The sequence below is a fragment of the Schistocerca cancellata genome, chromosome 7, assembly GCF_023864275.1.
Source record: "Schistocerca cancellata isolate TAMUIC-IGC-003103 chromosome 7, iqSchCanc2.1, whole genome shotgun sequence".
In the NCBI taxonomy this organism is placed as follows: domain Eukaryota; kingdom Metazoa; phylum Arthropoda; class Insecta; order Orthoptera; family Acrididae; genus Schistocerca; species Schistocerca cancellata.
Genome location: NC_064632.1, coordinates 461,814,409 through 461,834,555, shown reverse-complemented (window position 1 = coordinate 461,834,555; position 20,147 = coordinate 461,814,409). Strand labels below are relative to the sequence as shown.

Sequence of the window (20,147 nt, the reverse complement as noted above, 5' to 3'; positions counted from 1 at the left end):
AAACGTATAAACCTTTCCTGAAAATGTATGCCTGTTGTGATTTTCGATTAAGGTCTTCTTATTGAAGAAAAATTTCGCTGTGCACGAACGCATCAATTAACTAACGATGACATTCATGGTCTGCAGCAATCGAAGAGTCGACGGTCACATCCATTTCTGCAATAAAGATGTACATTTTGTGATTTTCAAACAATTGGCACGTATGCTACGTAGTCTCGAAAGCCCATCCTAGGTTCATTTATTTGTACATTGCTTTTATATTCGGGCACATTGTAATTTATAGTGTTATTCAAAAACTTCTTTAAGCCATTATCGATGTTTGATTTTGGGTTTCGAAGTCTGCCACTCTTCATTGAAACCTGTACCCGCAAGTAAAAGCACCCAAGTGGAAAGCACTTGCAGGTACGTAACCGACGCAGGTATTACGGATTTCTCTGATCAAGACATGCATATATTTTCTGGTAAACTTTGTTTGTTTGGTCGTTTACTTGTAGATAGTTACAAATATAAAGTTTGTTGTGATAATAAAAATCAGCAAACAGCGAAGTACCATGCGAATTCAATATACGTTCATGCAGATGCAAGTGTATTTTTTCATTATATTACTTATCAGATGTCATTTACTCGAAATCTGGCCAGTGTTGCAAAAATATGCATTAAAAAAAAATAAAAATAAAACGAGCAGGACCCGATCCAGCGACTTAGCGATTACGAAGCTTGAACTCTAAACACTTTTTTTTCATCCTTGTGCAGTAGCCATGCTGTTCTTCCCTATATCGTTTCAGTTTGAGTATACGTACCATCAAAGCGATTACTAACCACCTGACCACAGCCATCTCGTGCTTAGTGTTGCAACGCCCAGTTACATATTCGACATGTAAAACTTCTCGATTTTCTCGAAACTGACAAAATAGTACGCCTTACTACTTGCACATTAAGTTTTCCTAATGGACTACTGAAAGTTTACATTCTTTGAAGAACATCCGTGATCCAAATGTCGTTGCCTCCCCTTGTAAGTTAACAAATTCTATGAAGGTGAGTTGTCATTTATGTCTTTCTTCCCTTGTCAAGTGCAACGTCAGTATTGTCGCCCTGGTGCGTTTACCTTTCCTAAAGCCGAACTGTACACTGCACACTTTAACAGTATATTGTAAATGAGCATTTTGTGGGGGTGTCATTCGTCTTACAAGCGAATTTAATTTGTTTGCCACCTAGGGTTTTTATGATTTTTCCTACTTTGTTAACGTGTTACTAACTCAGTGGCTTTACCATACCCATTAATATCACCATGGTGAGACTGTTTTCCAGTAGTAGACATCTGGAACACAATACTGCCGCAGATCGCGACTCTGATATGGGCGGTCACACCACCTGCCGTTGTTACTACGTGAACTAAGTGTGTTATCCACAATCACTGTAATCATTTTATTATTTGCATACATGGTAATAGCTTAGGATGTCATCAGCAGCGTAGGTTGTATCGCGTAACATACTTTTTTTGAAAAGAGAGAAAAAATTTGCCGTTAGTTTGGAATGAAAATGTTTGACTGAAGAAAATCTCTTTTACGTTCATTAAAACCCACGACTAAATTTTCTCAGGGTGCTATGGCCAGAAATATCATGCGTATTTCAACGTGAAGACATCCGTCTTACTCATATGGATAAAAAAATTATCTTTCTTAAACGTTACGCGATAAGCAAATTTAATATAATGTTCAAACAATTACTGTTTTCTGTGAGGCTTGGCGCTCCAGTATAGTCTATGTGCAATGGCAGCGTACACAGTTAAAATAATTCAATAAAACTGTACCTCTGGCCTAAAATGAAATGGAAATTATGAGACGCCATTTTACATTTACTGAGATTAAATCCTTTCAATATTTTCAGAATTAAATAGCTATGAAGAAATTTTTAGCAATTTTAACAGTAATGGCGTAGCTTCAACAATGCAATTACAAATGCCAAGGGCAACATTTAATTGTTACGAATTAATTACATAAAGGGGATAGGGAAGGTACTTTCTGGCTACTAACAAAAACACATACTGCATTAAATACTGACATATATATTTAGCATCAATTCTAATTACACTACACATAGTAAAAATAATTCTTTACAGACCGTAATCTAAATGCGACATCAGAACGAACCAGGCACGGAAGACAAAGAAGAAGAAGGCAGAGAAGACAATGAAATATTTTCTTATATACTACTATACAGATATAATAGTAATTACAATTCTCTGAACACGAATAACTTCTCCATAGTAGTCACCTATCGATAATGTAATTTACATTACTTTTATCAAGAAGCGATGCTATAGTTGCTATCCAAATGAAACAAAGCCCATCTCGTAACTTTACTTCTGCATATTTCTATAGTTCTTACAATTTTAATAATTCTACGATTATGTCTCCAGACTTTTATAAATTAAAAAATAGTGTCATACAGTAGTTTACAGTGAATCAGTTTTGGAAATAGCACGAAGTGGTAAATCAGCTTCTACAAAGCCGCACTTGTGCAAGTAAACGTAATAAGCGTAATTTTAGCTTCTGTTATAATAATTATTTTACAATAATTTTAGAAATGGTGTGTAGGAATCTTTTATTTACACGTAACAGGAATCGTGCTGCAATTGAAACACATGAATAATTTTAAGTACGAAGTACGTGAATACACTAGCGACACGTGTCGGTCCAAATTGTCAGTTTTCCGTCCAGTAATCCCCCCTCCCCCCATGAACCATGGACCTTGCCGTTGGTGGGGAGGCTTCCGTGCCTCAGCTGTACAGATAGCCGTACCGTAGGTACAACCACAACGGAGGAGTATCTGTTGAGAGGCCAGACAAACGTGTGGTTCCTGAAGAGGGGCAGCTGCCTTTTCAGTAGTTGCAAGGGCAACAGTCTGGATGATCGACTGATCTGGCCTTGTAACAATAACCAAAACGGCCTTGCTGTGCTGGTACTGCGACCGGCTGAAAGCAAGGGGAAACTACGGCCGTAATTTTCCCCGTGGGCATGCAGCTTTACTGTATGATTAAATGATGATGGCATCCTCTTGGGTAAAATATTCCGGAGGTAAAATAGTCCCCCATTCGGACCTCCGGGCGGGGACTACTCAAGAGGATGTCGTTATCAGGAGAAAGAAAACTGGCGTTCTACGGATCGGAGCGTGGAATGTCAGATCCCTTAATCGGGCAGGTAGGTTAGAAATTAGAAAATTTAAAAAGGGAAATGGATAGGTTAAAGTTAGGTATAGTGGGAATTAGTGAAGTTCGGTGGCAGGAGGAACAAGGCTTCTGGTCAGGTGACTACAGGGTTATAAACACAAAATCAAATAGGGGTAATGCAGGAGTAGTTTTAATACTGAATAGGAAAATAGGAATGCGGGTAAGTTACTACAAACAGCATAGTGAACGCATTATTGTGGCCAAGATAAATACGAAGCCCACACCTACTACAGTAGTACAAGTTTATATGCTAACTAGGTCTGCAGATGACGAAGAAATTGAAGAAATGTATGATGACATAAAATAAATTATTCAGATAGTGAAGGGAGACGAAAATTTAATAGTCATGGGTGACTGGAATTCGAGTGTAGGAAAAGGGAGAGAAGGAAACGTAGTAGGTGAATATGGATTGGAGCTAAGAAATGAAAGAGGGAGCCACCTCGTAGAATTTTGCACAGAGCACAACTTAATCCTAGCTAACAATTGGATTAAGATTCATGAAAGACGGTTGTATACATGGAAGAACCCTGGAGATACTAAAAGGTATCAGATAGATTATATAATGGTAAGATAGAGATTTAGGAACCAGGTTTTAAATTGTAAGACATTTCCAGGGGCAGATGTAGACTCTGACCACAATCCATTGGTTATGACCTGTAGATTAAAACTGAAGAAACTGCAAAAAGATGGGAATTTAAGGAGATGGGACCTGGATAAACTGAAAGAACCAGAGATTGTACAGGGTTTCAGGGAGAGCATAAGGGAACAATTGATAGGAATGGGGGAAAGAAATACAGTAGAAGAAGAATGGGTAGCTTTGAGGGATGAAGTAGTGAAGACAGCAGAGGATCAAGTAGGTAAAAAGACGAGGGCTAGAAGAAATCGTTGGGTAACAGAAGAGATATTGAATTTAATTGATGAAAGGAGAAAATATAAAAATGCAGTAAATGAAGCAGGCAAAAAGGAATACAAACGTCTCAAAAATGAGATCGACAGGAAGTGCAAAATGGCTAAGCAGGGATGGCTAGAACACAAATGTAAGGATGTAGAGGCTTATCTCACTAGGGGTAAGATGGATACTGCCTACAGGAAAATTAAAGAGGCCTTTGGAGATAAGAGAACCACTTGTATGAACATCAAGAGCTCAGATGGAAACCCACTTCTAAGCAAAGAAGGGAAAGCAGAAAGGTGGAAGGAGTATATAGAGGGTCTATACAAGGGCTATGTACTTGAGGACAATATTATGGAAATGGAAGAGGATGTAGACGAAGATGAAATGGGAGATACGATACTGCGTGAAGAGTTTGACAGAGCACTGAAAGACCTGAGTCGAAACAAGGCCCCCGGAATAGACAACATTCCATTGGAACTCTGACGGCCTTGGGAGAGCGAGTCCTAACAAAACTCTACCATCTGGTGAGCAAGATGTATGAAACAGGCGAAATACCCTCAGACTTCAAGAAGAATATAATAATTCCAATCCCAGAGAAAGCAGGTGTTGACAGATGTGAAAATTACCGAACAATCAGTTTAATAAGCCACAGCTGCAAAATACTAACACGAATTCTTTACAGACGAATGGAAAAACTAGTAGAAGCCGACCTCGGGGAAGATCAGTTTGGATTCCGTAGAAATACTGGAACACGTGAGGCAATACCGACCTTACGACTTACCTTTGAAGAAAGATTAAGGAAAGGCAAATGTACGTTTCTAGCATTTGTAGACTTAGAGAAAGCTTTTGACAATGTTGACTGGAATACTCTTTTTCAAATTCTAAAGGTGGCAGGGGTAAAATACAGGGAGCGAAAGGCTATTTACAATTTGTACAGAAACCAAATGGCAGTTATAAGAGTCGAGGGACATGAAAGGGAAGCAGCAGTTGGGAAGGGAGTACGACAGGGTTGTAGCCTTTCCCCGATGTTATTCAATCTGTATATTGAGCAAGCTGTAAAGCAACCAAAAGAAAAATTCGGAGTAGGTATTAAAATCCATGGAGATGAAATAAAAACTTTGAGGTTCGCCGATGACATTGTAATTCTGTCAGAGACAGCAAAGGACTTGGAAGAGCAGTTGAATGGAATGGACAGTGTCTTGAAAGGAGGATATAAGATGAACATCAACAAAAGCAAAACGAGGATAATGGAATGTAGGCGAATTAAGTCGGGTGATGCTGAGGGAATTAGATTAGGAAATGAGACACTTAAAGTAGTAAAGGAGTTTTGCTATTTGGGGAGTAAAATAACTGATGATGGTCGAAGTAGAGAGGATATAAAATGTAGACTGGCAATGGCAAGGAAAGCGTTTCTGAAGAAGAGTAATTTGTTAACATCGAGTATAGATTTAAGTGTCAGGAAGTTGTTTCTGAAAGTATTTGTATGGAGTGTAGCCATGTATGGAAGTGAAACATGGACGATAAATAGTTTGGACAAGAAGAGAACTGAAGCTTTCGAAATGTGGTGCTACAGAAGAAAGCTGAAGATTAGATGGGTAGATCATATAACTAACGAGGAAGTATTGAATAGGATTGGAGAGAAGAGACGTTTGTAGCACAACTTGACCAGAAGAAGGGATCGGTTGGTAGGACATGTTCTGAGGCATCAAGGGGTCACCAATTTAGTATTGGAGGGCAGCGTGGAGGGTAAAAATCGTAGAGGGAGACCAAGAGATGAATACACTAAGCAGATTCAGAAGGATGTAGTTTGCAGTAGGTACTGTGAGATGAAGAAGCTTGCACAGGATAGAGTAGCATGGAGAGCTACATCAAACCAGTCTCAGGACTGAAGACCACAACAACAACAACAACGGTCGCCAACTGCAAGTCTACCGGTGCCTTGGCTGCAGTGGAGTACACACTAATGTGTGGTACGGAACACAAGCATCTTGCGAATTACGCTGTATATTGTGATTTTAACACTGACTTGCCGATGCTTCCGTCTTCTCGTCCCTCATACGCGTAGCAACGTTTTAGAAAGAGTACTTGTACAACTGGTATAGGACACAAGTAAGACCTTTTATCGAGGTATGTTGTAACATGTTTTTGCTGTTATAATACACCTGCTAATATACTTAATATTATCTTCTTATAATTTCACATTTTATGAATGCATTCACAGGCGTAAAGATGATAGCCTTGCTTACCGCAATCGGTAGTCGACAACAAAGATTGTTTACAAGCGATATCGACTAAGAAGTTCACCTTCTCTCAAGCATTTAGCCCTAGTGGTGTACACCTTTGAAACTATTACTCGAATTGTACACGAAGGTCACATCGACCCATAAGTATTTGTGGGAAAATATGTCAGAACATAGAATATTTTATAATGAAAGTGGACTATCACGTTCTAAAGCCATTTTATTTCACCTCTCTCATGTACTTTTTCACTCAATATTCGTATTAATGCTTCCAACATTCGAGAAAAGTAAAAACCGTCATTGACATTCTTCAGTGAAGAAATTTGAAAAGGGTCCAGATCTGAAGACTTAATTTGCAGTTTAATTACATGAACATTCTTGTCACTTAATGAAATGCACGCATTACACGAATATTTTGAGTTGTTCTCAATTATTCGTAAATCCTTTGTTTATTACTTCCTCATTCTTGGAATATGGACTACAATGTCATCGATACCCGGCAGGCATGTTTTATTAGGGACAGCTATGTTCCAACAATGTCCATTCTTACCGTGCACGACTGTATTTTTGCCATCGCTCTCTGTAGATTCAGCAGACTGATCAGTTTCGCCATTGTCCATAACTGTTGCAGGAACATCAGCTTCAGAATCCTATTACGAAAGTCGTTACGTCACTTTCACGACTAAGTAATTCTTAAAAAAGTAGGGGTAATCCACTAAATTAGAGGCCCATATCGTTAACGATGATATGCAGCAGGATTTTAGAACATATATTGTGTTCGAACATTATGAATTACCTCGAAGGAAACGGTCTATTGACACACAGTCAACATGGGTTTAGAAAACATCGTTCCTGTGAAACACAACTAGCTCTTTATCCACATGAAGTGCTGAGTGCTACTGGCAAGGGATTTCAGATCGATTCCGTATTCCTGGATTTCCGGAAGGCTTTTGACACAGTACCACACAAGCGGCTCGTAGTAAAATTGCGTGCTTATGGAATATCGTCTCAGTGATGTGACTGGATTTGCGATTTCCTATCAGAGAGGTCGCAGTTCGTAGTAACTGACGGAAAGTCATCGAGTAAAACAGAAGCGATTTCAGGCACTCCCCAAGGTAGTGTTACAGGCCCTTTGTTGTTCCTTACCTATATAAACGATTTGGGAGACATTCTGAGCTGCCGTCTTCGGTTGTTTGCAGATGACGCTGTCGTTTATCGACTAATAAAGTCATCAGAAGATCAAAACAAACTGAAAAACGATTTAGAAAAAGTATCTGAATGCTGCGAATAGTGGCAGTTGACGCTAAATAACGATAAGTGTGAGGTTATGCACATGAGTGCTAAAAGGATCTCGTTAAACTTCGGTTACACGATAAATCAGTCTAATCTAAAAGCCGTAAATTCAACTAAATACCTAGGTATTACAGTTACGAACAACTTAAATTGGAAAGAACACATAGAAAATGTTGTGGGGAAGGCTAACCAAAGACTGCGTTTTATTGGCGGAACACTCAGAAAATGTAACAAATCTACTAAGGACACCGCCTACACTACGCTTGTCCATCTCTTTTAGAATACTGCTGCGCGGTGTGGGATCCTTACCAGGTAGGACTGAAGGAGTACATCGAAAAAGTTCAAAGAAAGGCAGCACGTTTTGTATTTTCGCGAAATATGGGAGAGTGTGTCATAGAAATGATACAGGATTTGGGCTGGAAATCATTGAAAGAAAGGCGTTTCTCGTTGCGACTGATCTTCTCACGGAATTCCAATCACCAACTTTCACCTCCGAATGCGAAAATATTTTGTTGACACCGGCCTACATAGGGCGGAACGATCACCTCGATAAAATAAGGGAAATCAGAGCTCGTACGGAAAGATATAGGTGTTCATTATTTCCACGCGCTATACGAGATTGAAATAATAGAGAATTGTGAAGGTGGTTCGATGAACCCTCTACCAGGCACTTAAATGTGATTTGAAGAGTATCCATGCAGATGTAGATGTAAAACGTCTTCTCGTATATAATCTGCCGTTACTAAAATGTCATTCCTACGTCCCATTTGTACATAAATGAACGTCACACACGGCGTCACAACTGTTACACAAATGTACGCAAGGCTCACAGTGACCCTTCAAAATATATTTCTGTCAAACTAATTTTAAACAATAGTGTCTCCAAATTTGAAAGCCTGTCCTACACTAGGTCTCACTCAGTGCTAAATTTACGTAGGTGGCAGCGGGATGTGTGTGTGCAGTGGAACATGCACAATAACAAACAAAAAAATTCAGGATCAGAGTGACGCTGGTGTACACTTCAAGGTTAATACTGATCACCACTTACCACTCAAGATGAGTGACCCAACTTCTCAGCAAGCCAGTAGCACAAATGATAGGTATGAAGCGAACTGAACACGGTTCAACGCGTTCAATGAATGACATCTCATCCCATGAGTGAATCCCGTGGCTTCCATGTGTTGTCCATCTCTAACAATTTCGTCGTCAGTGGTACGTTGAACCCAAATATTACCTCACCTCCTTTCTTCTGCTGCTATGAACCAGCCTCGAGGCGTAGTGAGACACCGTGGGCAGTAAGGTTGAGTTCAGCAACGCTCGGCTACCTGTGGCAACCTACCACGTCATGAAGCAGGTGCGCGTCATGCTCGCGGCAGATGTCCTTCCTCCATAGAGCCTCTGTGATGCGGTCAGCGCACGCGGTCGGCCGTACCCTTCCGATAACTCACGCCGCCATTATTATAATGAGCGGACTCCGCCCGATGCCCTAATGGCGGACACGGGGTGCTCACCGCAACGCGATACGCCTGCATCTAATCCGAGGCCACCGTATTTCACGCTAATATCTGCCGTAATTTCTTATTCATATAAGCCACGAATTAGTTTTGATGTATTCACAGCGCAATTAAGCAATAAATAACTCCAGGTGCATGCGTCGTAAACAAGAATTTACTGGGCGTTCCTCGGGCAGGCCGAGAGCACCAGATGGATCCGTCAACTGCGCGAGTCCTGGGTTCGCTTGCCACCTCCGCCCAACGCCCACGCACTTGCACGCTTGCCACCCCATAATATGAGGCTGATCGATGAGGATGGAACTCGGCGCGCACCTGGGTGTACCTCAAGATACACCTGCGCCTACCTGTCCTGCCGCATAGGATTAAAAAGTGGCTTCTTTACGAATTGAGACACGTTTTCTTGACGCAAAACACCTGCGGTAATTTTGCACCATTACTCACAATTAATACTTGCAAGTACATTTTTCTGTACAACGTATGAATTTCCTGTAGATAAGTCGGAGCTAATTTAGTGCTTGTGCACTTTTTAATAAATGATGATAAATCTGATGAGTTGGACTCTCTGACCTCTCAGTAGCAGCAGACGCGGCTCAAGTGAATCATTCTTCTTTTAAAAAAATTTAAGATCCGCATAATTCGTCTTGTTTCTTACCTATTTTCTCCATTCAGGCAACTATACTCTCAGAGCGTTGTTGCTGTTCCTCAGTGGAATGGTTATGGGTTCGAGGCTGCTGACTCACAACTAGGGTTGGGATAACTTTAAGGAAAATACATGAAAGGTAGTCCCACATATTTCGTCGTTTGTTGTTTCAATGAATACAATATATTGCGTAATAATAACATTATAATTACAATTAAAAAAACTCTTTTTACAAGACTCCCAACGTTCACAATCTTTAAATAACTTCAACAGACTCAAATTTTAACAGTTTACACCATTAAGAGCAGGGCTTGAAACAGGAAGTACACAATTCCCAAACCAAAGAAAGAAGTCACACCAAGTAGAAGTGGCCAAGCAGGTTTTCCAATCTTGGGTAACACGTTACACAAGTACATAACGCCCATCCAAAATACAGAAAGGAAAGCGTTAACAATGAATAAGCCTTAATAGAAACCCCCTCAGCAATAAAATACACAATCCCCCAAAATACAGGCAAAGCTGGAAAGGCATACAATTTAAATGTGACACCCAACTGGTACATATCAACAGAAACATTGAAAATTACCCTTAAATAAATGTACAATTGTCCAAAATACAAGCTAAGCTGGGAGGAGATGCAATGTAAATGTAACTCCCAACTGGTATACATCAGCAGACATGTTGACAATGACCCTCAATTACAATTACTCAAAACACAAGATAAGTTGGGAGGACATGTTTTTTAAATGTGACTCCAACTGGTACACACCAGCTGAAACGTTGACAATAACCGTTAATAAAAACAGCTGCCCAAAAATACAAGGTAAGCTAAGAACTACAGCAGACGGCTATCACAGTCAACAAGGAATAAGCAGACAAGTTCCATAATGAGTGAAGTTAGCTAATGACTGTGGACCGAAGAAAAGGTTCAACAGTTTATGTTGATAAGTAAAAGGCCTTAAAATTTATCATTTTCAGAAGTAGCAATAAGGATGCAAGGTTTAAATGAACAGTTAAAGAGCAGGTATAGCGAGAAGAAACTTTGGGCTAGCAGAACACGCTTCAAACCCCATTAGATTTCTGAATTTACCAAATGGGGCAGACTACTAGTCCCCGATCAATCGGCAACGCTCTGCGGTGGCACGCCACAAACGATCGACTTAACTGGAGTGACCACGACACAGCTAGTAGAAGCACCAAACTGCCGGCCAACCGAGAGCAAACGCGTCTCTGATTCGAGCCCAGGGAAAAGGAACGCATCGTCCGCTGCCAAAACTACCCTTCCAACACACATCAGAGGGTAACAGTAATCTGCGTAAATAAGGCTGCAGACGAGAATACTTAAGATGTGGAAAATCTTGAATTATCGCGTAAGCGATTACACATACAGACTACAAGCTTACAAATCCTTGAAGTTGAAACTTCCTGGCAGATTAAAACTGTGTGCCCGACCGAGACTCAAACTCGGGACCTTTGCCTTTCGCGGGCAAGTGCTCTACCATCTGAGCTACCGAAGCACGACTCACGCCCGGTACTCACAGCTTTACTTCTGCCTACCTTCCAAACTTTACAGAAGCTCTCCTGCGAACCTCTGCAAGATGTGAGTACCGGGCGTGAGTCGTGCTTCGGTAGCTCAGATGGTAGAGCACTTGCCCGCGAAAGGCAAAGGTCCCGTGTTCGAGTCTCGGTCGGGCACACAGTTTTAATCTGCCAGGAAGTTTCATATCAGCGCACACTCCGCCGCAGAGTGAAAATCTCATTCTGCAATCCTTAAAGTTAATTGAAATTTAGAAGCCGAAATATCAGCGAGTGCTGATGCAATAATTAAGGGATACTCATCTACAAAGGGTGCTTTGCTTCCGGCACAGATTATGTTGCCGATTTAATTTCGTCGATTCAGTTTATAACAGAGAATACTTGCATGGAATATGGCCTGGAACACAATTTTGCGATCAGCTGCACTGACCGATGATCATACAGACAGTCACTCGTAGGCGAGTTAATATAACAGGTTCAATTCCCCATTAACACAGACGTGGCCTTGCAATGTCAGGTACCCAAAATATTAGAAAGCGTATTTAACTCCACTGAGGTGTGAAGTAGCCGTGGCTTGCAGGATTCCAGCCAGTGGTGTTATTGCCTTCAACCCGTACTGGCGGTCTTTGAGGTGCTGTAAAATACAATTTCTAAAATCATTGGGGGGAGTGACAACAAAACGACTATTCACGTTGGTGTGTAGTATATGAGTCTGGCGATATACCATCTGACTTTCGGAAAAGCATCATCCACACAATTCCGAAGACGGCAAGCGCTGACAAGTGCGAGAATTATCGCACAATCAGCTTAACAGCTCATGCATAGAAGCTGCTTACAAGAATAATTTACAGAAGAATGGAAAAGAAAATTGAGAATGCGCTAGGTGACGATCAGTTTGGCTTTAGGAAAAGTAAAGGGACGAGAGAGGCAATTCTGACGTTACGGCTAATAATGGAAGCAAGGATAAAGAAAAATCAAGACACTTTCATAGGATTTGTCGACCTGGAAAAAGCTTTCGACTGTATAAAATGGTGCAAGCTGTTCGAGATTCTGAAAAAAGTAGGGGTAAGCTATAGGGAGAGACGAATCATATACAATATGTACAACAACCAAGAGGGAATAATAAGAGTGGACAATCAAGAACGAAGTGCTCGTATTAAGAAGGTTGTAAGACAAGGCTGTAGCCTTTCGCCCCTACTCTTCAATCTGTACATCGAGGAAGCAATGATGGAAATAAAAGAAAGGTTCAGGAGTGGAATTAAAATACAAGGTGAAAGGATATCAATGATACGATTCACTGATGACATTCCTATCCTGAGTGAAAGTGAAGAAGAATTAAATGGTCTGCTGAACGGAGTGAACAGTCTAATGAGTACACAGTATGGTTTGAGAGTAAATCGGATAAAGACGAAGGTAATGAGAAGTAGTTGAAGTGAGAACAGCGAGAAACTTAACATCAGGATTGATGGTCACGAAGTCAATGAAGTTAAGGCATTCTGCTACCTAGGCAGTAAAATAACCAATGACGGACGGAGCAAGGAGGACATCAAAAGGAGACTCGCTATGGCAAAAAAGGCATTTCTCGCCAAGAGAAGTCTAGTAGTATCAAATACCGGCCTTAATTTGAGGAAGAAATTTCTGAGGATGTATGTATGGAGTACAGCATTGTATGGTAGTGAAACATGGACTGTGGGAAAACCGGAACAGAAGAGAATCGAAGCATATGAGATGTGGTGCTATAGACGAATGTTGAAAATTAGGTGGACTGATAAGGTAAGGAATGAGGAGGTTCTACGCAGAATCGGAGAGGAAAGGAATATGTGGAAAACACTGATAAGGAGAAGGGACAGGATGATAGGACATCTCCTAAGACATGAGGGAATGACTTCCATGGAACTAGAGGGAGCTGTAGAAGGCAATAACTGTAGAGAAAGACAGAGATTGGAATACGTCAAGCAAATAATTGAGGACGTAGGTTGCAAGTGCTACTCTGAGATGAAGAGGTTAGCACAGGAAAGGAATTCGTGGCGGGCAGCATCAAACCAGTCAGTAGACTGATGACAAAAAAAAAAAAAACAAAAAAAAAAAAAAAAACAAGCTTGCAGGGTAGGCCGTGAACTTGCCCATCAGGTTGCACGTGACGTCAGCTTCAGCTGCTCTTTGCGCAACTCGACGCTACCAATCCTTAAGCCGGCCGGCAAGGCTTGCCTCCGACCGATTTAACCATTCGCGGCTTCTCGAGGCCCATACTGGACAGCCAAAGTCATCCAAAAGTCACAACTTTCCAGCCAAGTACCTTCCAGCGAACTGCCAAACCAAGAACACACGCGTCGACCAAAGAACCTAGATACGATCAGATGGATGTCGGCAACCCAAGTAGTTTCTGGCGTCAGTGGAATGCCATCCCGGCAACATTAAAACCGCCAGGCCCTTCCCAGACTTTGTTGTGAATTTTGAGGCGTGCCGTGAAGATCGATAGCTCACGCCGCCTACCTGGATTCCATGGACTAGGCCGCTAGGGGGCGCACATGCGGTCCACCGAGCTCTCTTAGCGTGATTGCAGACCGTGAAGGTGGCCAGTCTGGACTAGGGCATGTTTGCTTGAAGATCGCAAAAAGCCTTCTGCTCTACTGAAGATCTGCGAGAAAGACAGCGGCAAGCTCTCAGACATCTCGGGCACGCTTGCAGTCTACATGGCCCCTGTACGCCTCAGCATCGTAAGCTGCCCACGTCGCAGTCAAAGCCGGGAACGCGAAGGAGGTCCAGCGCTGGCAGAAGCTGCCACATTCGAGGGACCTACTCACATACGCACAACACATCAGTACTCCGCGGCTGGCAGCTTTAAAGGCCGGCACATGGACTATCCTAGCCAGTACTTCTGACTTGGAGAGCCTCCCCTGGTCCACGGGCAGGTGCTACCCAACACGTCGCCCGCTGCTGGTGCTACCCAACTCGTCCTCTCGGGACGCTCTCGAAGACCATTGTAGGAACCGACGCCGCTGTTTTCAGCTTTCATCGTTCTCTCCTCCGTGGATTTAGAATGCATTAAGGATAGAATTTTCTGTGCCTGTGTTGAACCGAATCGGGATGCTGTTCTCGGAACGTGGAGTATTTTCCCTGTACGAATATTTTTCCGCACTATGTGATCAAAAGTGTCCGGACACACCCAAAAATATAGTTTTTTTTATATTAGGTGCATTGTGCTGCCACCTACTGACAGGCACGCCTATCAGAGACCTCAGTAGTCATTGGACATCGTGAGAAAGCAGAATGGGGCGCTCCGCGGAACTCACGAACTTTGAACGTGGGTGTCACTTGTATCATACCTCTGTACGCGACATTTCCACACTCCTAATCATGCCTAGGTCCACTGTTGCCGATGTGAAGTGGAAACCTGAAGGGACACGCACAGCACAAAAGCGTACAGGCGGAACTCGTCTGTTGACTGCCAGAGACCGCCGACAGTTGAAGAGGGTCGTGATGTGCAATCACGGTACACAATGTGGCGATCCGACGGCAGGATGTGGGTGCGGCGAATGCCCGGTGAACGTCATCTGCCAGCGTGTGTAGTGCCAACAGTAAAATTCGGAAGCGGTGGTGTTACGGTACGGTCGTGTTTTTCTTGTGTTGGGCTTGCCCCCTTGTTGTTTTGCGTGGCACTATGGTTGTACACATGGAAGAATCCTGGAAATACTAGAAGGTATCAGGTAGGTTATATAATGGTAAGACAGAGATTTAGGAACCAGGTATTAAATTGTAAGACATTTCCAGGGGCAGATATGGACTCTGACCACAATCTATTGGTTATGAGCTGTAGATTAAAACTGAAGAAACTGCAAACAGGTGGGAATTTAAGGAGATGGGTTCGGGACAAAATGATTAAACCAGAGGTTGTACAGAGTTTCAGGGAGAGCATAAGGGAACAATTGTCACAAATGGGGGAAAGAAATGCAGTAGAATAAGAATGGGTAGCTCTGAGGGATGAAGTAGGCAACGCAGCATAGGATCAAGTAGGTAAAAAGACGAGGGCTAGAAGAAATCGTTGGGTAACAGAAGAAATATTGAATTTCATTGATGAAAGGAGAAAATATAAAAATGCAGTAAATGATGCAGGCAAAAAGGAATACAATCGTCTCAAAAATGAGATCGACAGGAAGTGCAAAATGGCTAAACAGGGATAGCTAGAGGACAAATGTAAGGATGTAGAGGCTTATCTCACTAGGGGTAAGATAGATACTGCCTACAGGAAAATAAAAGAGACCTTTGTAGAAAAGAGAACCACTTGTATGAATATCAAGAGCTTAGATGGAAACCCACTTCTAAGCAAAGAAGGGAAAGCAGAAAGGTGGAAGGAGTATATAGAGGGTCTATACAGGGGCGATGTACTTGAGGACAATATAATGGAAATGGAAGAGAATGTAAATGAAGACGAAATGGGAGATACAATACTGCGTGAAGAGTTTGACAGAGACTGAAAGACCTGAGTCGAAACAAGGCCCTAGGAGTAGACAACATTCCATTAGAACTACTGACGGCCTTGGGAGAGCCAGTCCTGACAAAACTCTACCATCTGGTGAGCTAGATGTATGAGACAGGCGGAATACCCTCAGACTTAAAGAAGAATATAATAATTCCAATCCCAAAGAAAGCAGGTGTTGACAGATGTGAAAATTACAGAACAATCTGTTTAATAAGCCACAGCTGCAAAATACTAACGCGAATTCTTTACAGACGAATGGAAAAACTAGTAGAAGTCAACCTTGGGGAAGATCAGTTTGGATTCCGTAGAAATGTTGGAACACGTGAGGCAATACCGACGTTACGACTTATCTTAGAAGAAAGATTAAGGAAAGGCAAACCTACTTTTCTAGCATTTGTAGACTTAGAGAAAACTTTTGACAATGTTGACTGGAATACTCTCTTTCAAATTCTGAAGGTGGTAGGGGTAAAATACAGGGAGCGAAAGGCTATTTACAATTCGTACAGAAACCAGATGGCGGTTATAAGAGGCGAGGGACATGAAAGGGAAGCAGCGGTTGGGAAGGGATTGTGACAGGGTTGTAGCCTCTCCCCGATGTTATTCAATCTGTATATTGAGCAAGCAGTAAAGGAAACAAAAGAATAATTCGGAGTAGGTATTAAAATCCATGGAGAAGAAATAAAAATTTTGAGGTTCGCCGATGACATTGTAATTCTGTCAGAGACAGTAAAGGAGTTGGAAGAGCAGTTGAATGGAATGGGCAGTGTCTTGAAAGAAGGATATAAGATGAACATCAACAAAAGCAAAACGAGGATAATGGAATGTAGTCGAATTAATTTGGGTGATGCTGAGGGAATTAGATTAGGAAATGAGACACTTAAAGTAGTAAAGGGGTTTTGCTATTTGGGGAGCAAAATAACTGATGATGGTCAAAGTAGAGAGGATATAAAATGTAGACTTGCAATGGCAAGAAAAGAGTTTCTGAAGAAGAGAAATTTGTTAACATTGAATATAGATTTAAGTGTCAGGAAGTCGTTTGTGAAAGTATTTGTATGGAGTGTAGCCATGTATGGAAGTGAAACATGGACGATAAATAGTTTGGACAGGAAGAGAATAGATGTTTTCGAAAACTCGACAAGAAGAAGTGACCGGTTGGTAGGACATGTTATGAGTCATCAAGGGATCACAAATTTAGCACTGGAGGGCGGTGTGGAGGGTAAAAATCATAGAGGGAGACCAAGAGATGAATACACTAAGCAGATTCAGAAGGATGTAGGTTGCAGTAAGTACTATGAGACGAAGAAGCTTGCACAGGATACAGTAGCATGGAGAGCTGCATCAAACCAGTCTCAGGACTGAAGACCACAACAATAACACATCACAGCACAGTCCTACACTGATGTTTTGAGCACCTTCTTAGTTCCCACTAAATGGTTCAAATGGCTCTGAGCACTATGGGACTTAACTTCTGAGGTCATCAGTCCCCTAGAACTTAGAACTACTTAAATCTAACTAACCTAACCACAACACATACATCCATGCCCGAGGCAGGATTCGAACCTGCGACCGTAGCGGTTGCGCGGTTCCCGACTGTAGAGCCTAGATCCGCTCGGCCACTCTGGCCGGCTTACTTCCCACTATTGAAGAGCAATTCGGGAATGGCGATTGCACCCTTCAACATGATCGAGCACCTGTTCATAATGCACGGCCTGTGGCGCAGTGGTTACACGACAAAAACATCTCTGTAATGGACTGGCCTGCACAGAGTCCTGACGTGAATCCTGTACAACACATCTGGGATTTTTTGGAACGCCGACTTTGTGTCAGGCCTCACCGACCGACTTCGGTACCTTTCCTCAGTGCAGCACTCCGTGAAGAATGGGCTTCCATTCCCCAAGAAACCTTCCAGCACCTGATTGAACGTATGCCTGCGAGAGTTGATGCAGTCATCAAGGATAAGAGTGGGCCCAAACCATATTGAATTCTAACATTACCGATGGAGAGCGCCACTATCTTGTATGTCAATTTCAGCCAGGTGTCCGTATACTTTTGATCTTACAGTGTATATACTAGAAACAGTCAGGTGACTTTTAGATAACAACTCTGTTAGGGTCTGTACGCAAAGCGCATGAGGCGCTGTATTATGTGCTTTTTGTTCTTACATCGAAGGAGCGCATCTTTGTCAGTCAACTTGTTGAGACTTGACCACTGTCTTCCCTGAGTTCCCGTGAGGGCCACTTCACCTTTAGCAGCCGATTTAGCAAGTCTTACGGTTGCGACAAAGGATATGCTGCCTGCGTCGGTGTTGGAATGTGGTGGATCGCACCAGCGCCTCGGAGTAGATCGATTCAACTGCGGCCGTCAGCCGAGGAACGGACAGGGACCGCGTGCAGAACAGCCTATGGAGGAGGGTTGGTTCAAACGGCTCTGAGCACTATGCGACTTAACTGCTGAGGTCATCAGTCGCCTAGAACTTAGAACTAATTAAACCTAACTAACCTAAGGACATCACACACATCCATGCCAGAGGTAGGATTCTAACCTGGAGGAGGGAGCCGTCGATTGTCAGAGGACGGTCACATGAACCGTGCAGGTGTGCGACAACCGGGAAGGTACCTGACGTAAGGCTGTAAAGGGTGAGTGCGTTTTGGAGATGGTTTATAATAGCGGTTGCTCAGCTGCGTTGTGCGAAATAGAATGAAATGAGCACTCCCAGGCATATAGTTTGGCGGGTATGTTGTGTTTTATTTGTCTGCCACTTAAAGTGCTGTGGTAACTTGAAATGCTCAGAAATTCGATGTCTTGATCATCAGTACGCTTCAGTCTCTCGTGGTGTACATTTACTTACGAGTTTCAATACATATACTAAGGAGTTTCAACCTTATTCTCTGTATTTAATACGTTTTTGGAGGTTATTTAAATCGTTATCGTGTGCCAAATGTTAACTGAACTTTCTTATGTAGTCTTTTCATGCTAAGTACGTTTTGCTGATCGCTGAGTAAAGTGTCTTCATTAAGAACTGTGTATTTGACTCCATCTCTTATTTTACTGAACTGTTATTGTGCCTTCGTTGAATTGTGGTGGGGAGGGGCGTTTCCATCCTAACTTGACGCCCGACTACCATTTGGATAACATTATATGATGTGGTCTTGGGAAACGTTTATATCTTATTCTATGCTGTTATTTTAACGCTAGACGTACTCTTTGAATAGTTGGCAACTGACCTTCGTTTCTGAATTGTTTTATCTGTAATCTTGAGAACTGTCCGCTGTATTCGTACTTGTTGTATGTGTTTCAGAAGTACTAGCTGCTTGCAGTACTCAACCAGTGTGGGTGGCATTGCGTCCAGACAAGTGGGCAACGCCCGGATTTGAGTGCTGTCTCCCGATGTGTGGCTAGAGAGCTAGCAGATTGCTCTCGTCGAGCCACCTGCTTTGCTTACTGTATTGTTGCAGTTCTTGTATTGTTTATTAATGATTGCACTGTGTTTTTATTGCAAATGATTCTCAGTATCCCACTGCCCGGTCATTCCAATCCCCAAGAAACCACTAACGGCTGGCCACACGTCAAATTTTAAATATTTTATGTCTGTATATATCTAGTAGTGCCCGCAAAATATACATCATAATTAGTGTTAAGCACATTTCGCACATTACTTTGATTCTACAACATAGTATTTCGGTGAGAGTGGAGATTGTCTGGATAGTGGATGACTCTTAACCAACTGTAATTTAATTTTATTCACAGTGTGATCCACACATAAATCCACAGAGCTCATCCGTGAGACAAAACAAAGCAGGAGTTCGAGCTAGACTTTAAAAATGACATGACACTTGATAAAGTATCGTAAAAATTGAGGGTAACATGCTCTCATCCCAAAATAGTAACAAAAGCTTTAAGGTGGCACAAATGAATATACAATCAGAAAATATTAACCTAATATACATGACCCGTGGTAAAATTGCTGTTTTGAAGAGCGCGCCGCAGCGCGTAGTGTGAAACAGTCGCCCTCCGTTTCTGGTGGTGGCGCCGCTGTGGCGATCGCAGCTTTGGTGTCTTCCTCTGGTGGGAAAGGGGAGAGGTTGTCTATTCATGTGCATTTAAGGGGCGCTATGAGCTCGCCAGGGAGTCAGTCTGTGTCAGTCTCTCGTTCCTAGCTTGCTAGTCTCTCTCTCGTCCGCCTTTGTTAGGCAGCCAATGTCTGTCTGTAATTCGGTGTGATAGTAGGTCTGTCGTTCGGATCAACCTTTAAAGTCTGCAAAATGAGAGTCTTTCCACTCCGCCAGTAAGAGAACTCAGCGAGTGGTCGCCCGCTCGTGGCTT

General features: G+C 42.3%; 1 non-coding gene across 1 annotated transcript; it reads right to left on the bottom strand.

The window, feature by feature from the left end:
- Positions 1–707: 707 nt before the first annotated feature.
- Positions 708–815, bottom strand: LOC126093530 (U6 spliceosomal RNA). Its single transcript, XR_007521671.1, has one exon. It is a non-coding gene; the product is annotated as a U6 spliceosomal RNA (small nuclear RNA).
- Between the last annotated feature and the right edge of the window lie 19,332 nt (positions 816–20,147).